The sequence below is a fragment of the Nomascus leucogenys genome, chromosome 6 (genome assembly GCF_006542625.1).
Source record: "Nomascus leucogenys isolate Asia chromosome 6, Asia_NLE_v1, whole genome shotgun sequence".
Lineage (NCBI taxonomy): Eukaryota > Metazoa > Chordata > Mammalia > Primates > Hylobatidae > Nomascus > Nomascus leucogenys.
Genome location: NC_044386.1, coordinates 110,933,517 through 110,942,853, shown reverse-complemented (window position 1 = coordinate 110,942,853; position 9,337 = coordinate 110,933,517). Strand labels below are relative to the sequence as shown.

The window sequence follows — 9,337 nt, the reverse complement described above, 5'->3', positions numbered from 1 at the left end:
TGGTCAATATGGATCATGAGAGATTCTATAACTGGACTTTTTAGGACTCCTTTTATGCTTTGTGAATTTCCCAATCAACGGGATCGTTTTGTTCACCTCTACTTATCTTATCTGCATCTCTTGGCTAACCAGGCTGTCAGAATGGAATGTAGTTCTCACCGCCCTGTGCATGGAGTTCTTATCCTCTGTCCCTCATGAAATGCTCTCCCATATACTCCTTCTCTCACAATTAGTGCTTGTTTTTCTTGCCATCCTTCCACTTTGGAAGGTAGCACCTCGCTTGTTATCTGCTCTCATCCTTAGCTTTCCCTCAATATGCTTTGAATATATCATAAATGTCAGTTTGGAATCAAATCTTGCCCTCCCTCCCTCCCTTGTTCCTGTAACTACATTGTCTCTGCAACTTGAGGTTATTGCTGAAATAATTTTTATCCTTCAGTGACTTACCTCTGTCATTTGCCTACTTTTTATAATTTTAGGTCTATGTGTAATTTAGAAGACTTTAATGAGAGGAGTTTATTTGGCTTAGCCTTCTTAATGTATGCACTGATTTGCAACTCGGGAACAATCCAATTAGTCTTTTATTGACTGTCTACCATGTGTCCATGGCTCTGCCAGCAATAGTGGGGGTACAAAGAAGTAAAAGTTTCAGTCTCTGACTTTGAGCAGAGTACAGTTTTATTGGGAGACAAACCAACAAATTATCCTGTAATTCTACCTGGAATTATAGGACATTATCAAATAATGTGTAATCAAGTGGCAAGTTATATGACTCAGACTCTGAGTGCCATATGACTCAGAGATCAGTGTGGGCTGAAGTCATCTGTAAAGCTTCACAGGGAAGAAGGGTCTTCACCTGGGCCTTAAAGGACAGGGGATATTTGAACAGGCAGGAGGGAATTACAGATGGTGGGGCACAAGGAGGCTCAGCATGGTGTTTCTGTAGGGTAGAGAGGAGAATCACTATTATAGAACAGAATTCAGGCTGGGTGCTTAAGGTGGGCCAATTATTGGAAGCCTTAGTAGGACAAGAGGCACTCTTCCTAAAAGAAGGCATATAAAGAAACAGATTGCAGAGGAAGTATTTCTGTGCCAAGTTAGATCACCTTTGGTCTTCTAGGTCTTATAGCATCCACCAACCCACATAAATTTCATAGCTACACCGCTGTTCTGTACTGGCCAGTGCCACCTGGAGAGAATTCTCTCTCCATCCAAAACTGCTCAGCACTACAAATAGAAACCCTCACCAACTGAATTTTTGAAAGGGTTTACACCATCAACTTTAGTTTGTTTTGGCTGTGGCTGTTGGTTACACACAGCAATGACAACTGTCCTGAGTGGACCTCCTGCCCTTGTGCCATGTTCTGAGTCTCTCAAACCAGTTGTGACAGTGGGAGGAATTTGAGATACTTGCAATAGAGAAGAACCTCTGCTATCGTGCAGAAACCATGTGCCCATGGCATTCCCTGTGAACCGTCCTTAGGCATGCCCTGCACTGCAGCAGCTTGAGGGTCACTATCCACTGTCACATGGCCTACTTGAGCCCTAGGAGTCACCAAGTACAAGCCAGCCATTGGTTAAGAGTAGAGAAGAAAGCCATGCTTCTTGTTAGGTAATAGCTGATCATTATAGGAAATATAGTTATCAGTTTCTTGATTATTTCTTGCTGCTTTTGTTGCCTTCACATTCTTGATCTTTTCTTCCCCTTTTTCTCAGGAAGAGCAAACTCAAGTATTATTTGCTCTTAAGAACTGTTAAGGAACAAAAGATAGTTCCTGCCTCTCCATATAAAGATATTTCAAGTGATTTTCATGGGCAAATCTGTCAGTTTAGATAGGAACAGGCTAAGATGAATCCAGAACATTTTACCTTTGGAAAGAATTTGATTTGCTAGATTTTGCTAAACTGTTACAATATCTTCAGTGAGAAGCAATGCTTCACCCAGACTGAGACTCCATGGGGTGTGAAGTAGCTCAAAGAGCTTTTCATGAAATCTTTTGGTTTTCTGTCATGATAATGTTTTAAGAGACTGACATTGACAGCAGGGAGTAATATGCTGAAATGGGAGTCGCTCTTGTTTGAGCTGGAGGACTTAGGAAAGAGGCTGACCCATGTTTTATTTGCATGGTCTACATGGTATGATATGAATTATTAACATACCCCCACGTGCACAAAATTGACCTCACCTTGCCCTAGTAACCAAGAAAATGGCCTTATACTCAGCTGAAAGGGATACTGGAAATATAACCCAATAAAAATCAATCACTTAATGAATTAACAACAGCAATAATAATAAAGAAAGAAAGATGTGGCTTTTCCAGACCTTCCTGACTCCTGTATTATATTTGCAATCTCGGTTCCTTTGTCTTCCTCTGCCCGTTGTGACACCATAAACGTTGCCGATGGTGGCCAACATTAGACTCTTGCCATTGTCTAAATCTTGACATTGGCTAAATTTATTACCCCTTCCTTAGCTGTAAGTGATTGCAAGTGGAAAGGCAAATATATCACAAGAAAAAAACCAATGAATAGGTGCCTGGGGCCATTTTTGAGAGTCCTCCATTTCTTCTAAGTTATGCAGAAGTTATAAACTGGCCACACTCAAAGAAACTGCTTGGACTACAGGGAACATCACTGGAGTATCGCTTCTGAGTTTCTAGTCATTAATGTGGTCCAGGGCTGGAGGCCTGACAGTTGATGCCAGTGCATGAGTAGCATAAAAAGGGTGTTCAAGTAGACCTAGAGTTGTTCCTTCTTTTGCTGCCCCTGGGATCTTTGCTACGTGGGACAAGTGGCAAATATCAGCAATAGCAAGTTGCCTTTTGGTTGAAAGTATAATTCTCATTTTTATGCAACAGATGGTTATGGTTGTTACTTTTGCTTGAAGTAAATCTGTAAGAGAGAAAATAAGCCCACAAGATCTAGAGGGGAGAGAAAAAGTTGAATATTAAGAGCTGAATCTAATCCCTTAGAAGCTGAGCAAGAATTAGGAGAGGTGACCTATTTTTTTTAATGGCTGTTGGTTTTTGTTTTGTTTCAGTTTTGTTTTTGTTCTACATAAAGATCACTCTGGGGATCTTTAACAGGTATTTGAGCAACAATTGTTTCATTTTTGGTTTTTGTATTCCTGACTATAACGCCTACTGCTTGCAAGCCTCTGATTTAAGAATGGATTGCTCATGCTGTGCTGCTTCTTTAAACAAGTCCACCTCTTCATCTAATAGGTGCTAATTACATTTGAAGGCTGGTTGGGTGAATAAATTAAAAGGCCCTTCATTAGGTGGTGTAGTGTTGATCAGAAGAACAAAAATCTATTTTTAATGGAGGAAAGAAATGTATCGGGTTAAATCATAAAAGTATAAGACGTAGCAGGTTAAAGGGTTTAAGGAGGTTTGACCGTGCAGTTCCGTGTGCTTCATTTATTCATTTATTTATTGAACGAGCATAAATTAATCTCTGTATTAGCACTGTTTCAAGTGCTTGGCATCTACATAAGCAAAAAAGCAAAATCCTTCTTCTGGAATTTAACTTGTAGTGCAAGAGAGAGACTCCAGGTGTGAATATAATAAATAAATACATTAATTGCATGTTTGAAGGGATATGCACAGCAGAAGAAAGAAACTTACAGAGCATGGTAGGAAGGATCAGATCCCCAGGGTGGCAGTGGGGAGGAGTTTCAAGATTGCCCAGAATGGTGAGGCTGAGAATTGTGTAGAAGGTGAGGTCTGAACAGAGACTTGAAGTAGGAGAGGGCATTGAATAGGGAGATATCTGGGAAGAATGTACCAGGCAGAAGGAATAGCCAGTGAAAGACCCCAATGCTGGAGCATGCTTGGCACCATCCCGGGAGTGGCAGGAGGCCATTGTGGCTGGAGTCGGTAGACCAGGGGGCAAGTGAGATCCAGAGGAAATGAGGGGGGCCAGACCACACAGAGCCTTGTAGGCTACCGAACATCATATTTCACTCTGAGAGAAATGGGGAGCCACATAGAGTTCTGGGCAGAGGATTGATGTCGTTTGACTTAACATTTTAAAAGAATTAGTTAAGTTGCTCTGTTACAAATAGAATGTTGCGGGGTCAAAGGCAGAAACCAGAACCAGTTAGAAGGCTATCGTAGTAACCTGAGCCAGGGGAGCAGCCAGGAGGCAGTGGGAAGTGATCGGGTCCTGGGTATATCTTGAAGGTAGAATCAGCTTGGTTTCCTGATGAATTGACTACTGGGTATGAGCAAAGGAGAGAGAAGAGGATGACACAATTTTTGGCCTGAGTACCTGGAAGATGGAGCTGCTATCATGAAAATACGGGAAGCTGAGGTTAAAACAGGCTTTGAGGGAAGGACCAGGAATTTGGTTGTAGACATGTTGTGTGTCATATATCTATTAGATGTGCAAGTTAATATCTGATAGTAAGGGTTGGATCTATGAGTCTGGACTTTGGGGGAGAGGTTGAACTGGAGATGGAATTTTGATAGTTATAAGCAAGAGGGTGGTATTAAGTCCTTGGAACTGGATGGGAAGGAGAAAGGACGAGGTCCAAGAACGGAGCCTTGGGGGCACTGCAACATTGAGATGGCCAGGAAAAGGGGTAAATTACAAACGAGACCGCGAAAGCACTGCGAGGGAAACGGGGAAGTGGGAAGAAAGTCAAGACTTTGGTGTATAGGAAGCTGTATTATGGAGGAAACAGTGATCAATATGCTACACTGAGTATTGCAGATGCAGCAAGCAAGATGAACACCAGGGGCTGACCATAGAATATTGAACCAGAAACAACAAACATAGGCATCTTTATTTTTATTTTTAACTTTATTAAAATACTGAGTTTTATTTCACATGTATAATTTTATCTCCCCACCATTTCCATGTCTGACCACCGCTACTACTATGTCCTATCATAACATTCCATGCATACTTAAAAAACCAAGCAAAGAGTGGAGTTCCGTCTTTAGAAACTCAACAGGCATTTTGGACAACACATTCTTGGCAATGGAACCTAGACAACGTTTATCAAACACGGTAGGGAAAGTTCTCACTCTGCATTATAAAAAGGACAGCCAGACATCAACTGTTACAGAAATGAAATAAGATGGAAAATTTTTGACAAATTGTTTAAACTATTTCTTTTATTATTATTATTATACTTTAAGTTTTAGGGTACATGTGCACAACGTGCAGGTTTGTTACATATGTATACATGTGCCATGATGGTGTGCTGCACCCATTAACTCGTCATTTAGCATTAGGTATATCTCCTAATGCTATCCCTCCCCCCTCCCCCCACCCCACAACAATGAGAACACATGGACACAGGAAAGGGAACATCACACACCTGGGACTGTTAAACTATTTTCTTAAAGAGACTTCCTCCACTGCCAGAGATCTTGAATAGCCTCCTGGTAAATCCTCCGGAAGAAATTCTTTACATAATTGAAGAACTTGGCTTCCACTTTGGGAAAAGAAACACCTTTTTCTACATTTGCTTACATTTTTGCTTTAATGTCTTCTACAGAACTAGGTCCTTTTGGTGTTTTAGGAGTTTTTTCCTGTTTTTTGAAAAATTCTTGTCCTTTTGTTCTTGGTGTTGATGATGGTTTTGTCTTTTCTATTCTGATTTGATTTTGTGCATTTTTTGGCTGGAGTATCTTGTATAGATTTCTTCACTGGTGCTTTTTCTTCAGTTTCCTCATCATCAAAATCATCATCACCATCATCATCTTTATCATCACCATCATCTTCATCAGCAGCAAGTTTTACTTGTTTCTGTGGAACCTTGCTACCACCTCCAGTGGCAGACCGCTTTCCAGATATACTTGAGTCTCACATCCTCCTCCTCTTCATCTTCTGACTCTGCATCTTCCTCCACAGCTACTAAGTGCTGTCCACTAATATGCACTGGCCCTGAACCACACTTCAACCGTAAGATCACTGGTGGTGTGATTTCAAAGTCCCCAAGGGAAACCGTTGGCTGTACAGACATTTTCAAAGTTGCCAGTGTTACTTTAATTGGACTGCCTTCGTAATTCATTGCCTCTGCTTCAACGATGTCCAATTCATCCTTTGCACTAGCCCCTAAACTGAGTGTTCTTAAAAATAACTGGTGCTCATTTTCATCGTTATCCACCTTAAAGTGGTAATCTTTGTCGGCCTTAAGTTCACAACCGGAAAGATATTTCTGGGGCCTCAGGGGACTCATGTCCACGTACATGTCCATCGAATCTTCCATCAGGTGGCGGCACGCACTTAGGTGGGAGAGAAGGCGGATGGATATAAACAACCACTGCTCAGGAGAACAGCTGCACAGGACGGAATCACACAGGGGCGGCATCTTTATTTTTTTGAGGATTTTTTTTTTTTTTGCCTAGAGGAGAGCAAAGAAACAGGACAGCAGCTAAAAGAAGAGGAAGTTGGGTATACATATATGTATGTGCATATATACACATATATAGAATATATACATATGTACACATATATATAATATATATACATATATAGAATACATATACATATATACGTATATATATAGAATATATATACGTATATATATATATAGAGAGAGAGAGAGAGAGAGACAGAGTCTTGCTCTGTCACCCAGACTGGAGTTCAGTGGCACAATCTCGGCTCACTGTGACCTCCACTTCCTGGGGTTCAAGTGATTCTCCTGCCTCAGCCTCCTGAGTAGCTGGGATTACAGGTATGCACCACCACACCCGGCTAATTTTTATATTTATAGTTGAGGCAGGGTTTTGCCATGTTGGCTGCACTGGTCTCAAACTCCTGACCTCAGGTGATCCTCCTGCTTCAACCTCCCAGAGTGCTGAGATTACAGGCGTGAGCCACCATGCCTGGCCAAGAGAAGAATCTTTTTCAGATGAGAAAAATAACTACAGTTTTGTACACTGATGACAGCAATCCAGTAGAGAGAGAAATAATGATGAGGCAGGAGAGACAGGAAAGAATTGCTTGGATGCTGTGAGTGTCTTGCTGGCTGCAGAGTGGAATAGTTGCTGAGAGATCCAGCTGTGAGGTGGCACGCTAAGGAAAGTAGAAGAAAACGGAAGGAGCCTGAATTCCTGGTCATCATGGAGTTGCCATCGAAGTCCAGGATTGCCTGCTTCTGGATCTTTATTTCTTGAAGGGAAATAAACTTCTCTTTTTTTTCCAACATGTTATTAGGATAAATTTCAAACATATAGAAAACTGGAAATAACTGTATAGCAAACACCTGCCATCTGGTTTCTACAATTAACATCTCTCTACACTTATTCTGATATACCTATCCATCTCTCTATCTATCCATTAATTTCTCTTATTTTTAGTGCATTTCAAAGTGAGATTCAGACATCAGCATATTTCACCCCTAAACACTTCACCATGTATACTGCTACCTAGAGTTTAATATCTAGTTATAGTTCTTTTTTCTTTAAGATAAAATTTACCTAAAATGAAATGATCTAATTTTACTGTACTATTTGATGAACTTCGAAAGATGCATACACCTGTATAACCCAACCTCCATTAACACATGGAACAATACCCTTACCCCAGAAAGTTCCTTCATTTCTGTTTCCAGTAAAGCCCCGGCCTCTACCCTATCCCCAGAGGCAACTGCTTTTCTGATTTCCTTTGTCATCATTGATTAGTTTTCCCTGTTCTTTAGATAAATGGAATCACATCGTAAATACTCTTTTGTGTAAGCCTTTTTCTTTCTTTTTTTTTTTTTTTTATTATACTTTAGGGTTTTAGGGTACATGTGCGCAATGTGCAGGTTTGTTACATATGTATCCATGTGCCATGTTGATTTCCTGCACCCATTAACTCGTCATTTAGCATTAGGTGTATCTCCTAATGCTGTCCCTCCCCCCTCCCCCCACCCCACAACAGTCCCCGGAGTGTGATGTTCCCCTTCCTGTGTCCATGAGTTCTCATTGTTCAATTCCCACCTATGAGAGAGAACATGCGGTGTTTGGTTTTTTGTCCTTGCGATAGTTTACTGAGAATGATATTTTCCAGTTTCATCCATGTCCCTACAAAGGACACGAACTCATCATTTTTTATGGCTGCATAGTATTCCATGGTGTATATGTGCCACATTTTCTTAATCCAGTCTATCATTGTTGGACATTTGGGTTGGTTCCAACTCTTTGCTATTGTGAATAGTGCCGCAATAAACATACGTGTGCATGTGTCTTTATAGCAGCCAGAAAACACATGAAGAAATGCTCATCATCACTGGCCATCAGAGAAATGCAAATCAAAACCACAGTGAGATACCATCTCACACCAGTTAGAATGGCCATCATTAAAAAATCAGGAAACAACAGGTGCTGGAGAGGATGTGGAGAAATAGGAACACTTTTACACTGTTGGTGGGACTGTAAACTAGTTCAACCATTGTGGAAGTCAGTGTGGCAATTCCTCAGGGATCTCGAACTAGAAATACCATTTGACCCAGCCATCCCATTACTGGGTATATACCCAAAGGACTATAAATCATGCTGTGTAAGGCTTTTTCACTCAGATAAAATGTTTTTGCGATTAAGCCATGTTGTTGTATTTATCAGTAGTTCACGGCTTTCTGCTGCGAAGCAGTATTCCACTGTGTGAATATAATACGGTTTGTTTATCCATTCTGCTATCAGTGGTCACCTGATCTGTTTCCAGTTTCTGCCTATTGTGAATAAACCCATATGAACAGTCTTGTACAATTAGTTTTATGGACATTTGACTTCATTTTCTTGTATAGAATTGCTGGGTCAAGTAATAGTGTATTTGTCAGGGTTTTCTAAAGACAGAATCAATAGTGTGTGTGTGTGTGTGTGTGTGTGTGTATGTGTGAGGAGAGAGAGAGAGAGAGAGTGTGTGTGTTTATTTTAAGGAACTGCTTCACATGACTGTGGGGTTGGCAAGTTTAATATCTGCAGGGTAGGCCAGCAGGCTTGGCCAGGGAAATATTAATGGTGTAGCCAAAATCCGAAGACAATCTGGAGGCTTTCCTCTGTTTGGGGGAACATCAGTCGTTTCTCTTAAGGCCTTCAACAGATTGAATGAGGCCCATCCACATTACAGAGGGTCATCTGCCTTACTCACAGTCTACTGATGGAAATGTTAATCTCCTCTAAAAAATAACTTCACAGCAATATCTAAATTAGTGTTTGACCACATAGCTGGGTACCATGGCCTAGCCAACTTCACACATACATGCTTAGTTATTAAAGAAACGATCAGGCCAGGCACAGTGGCTCACACCTGTAATCCCAGCATCACCTGAGGTCAGGAGCTGAAGACCAGCGTGACCAACGTGGTGAAACCCTGTCTCTACTAAAATTACAAAAATTAG

General features: G+C 41.0%; 1 pseudogene; it reads right to left on the bottom strand.

Moving 5' to 3' along the window:
- Positions 1-5,343: 5,343 nt before the first annotated feature.
- LOC100603438 lies at positions 5,344-6,223 on the bottom strand (annotated as a pseudogene).
- Positions 6,224-9,337: the final 3,114 nt, after the last annotated feature.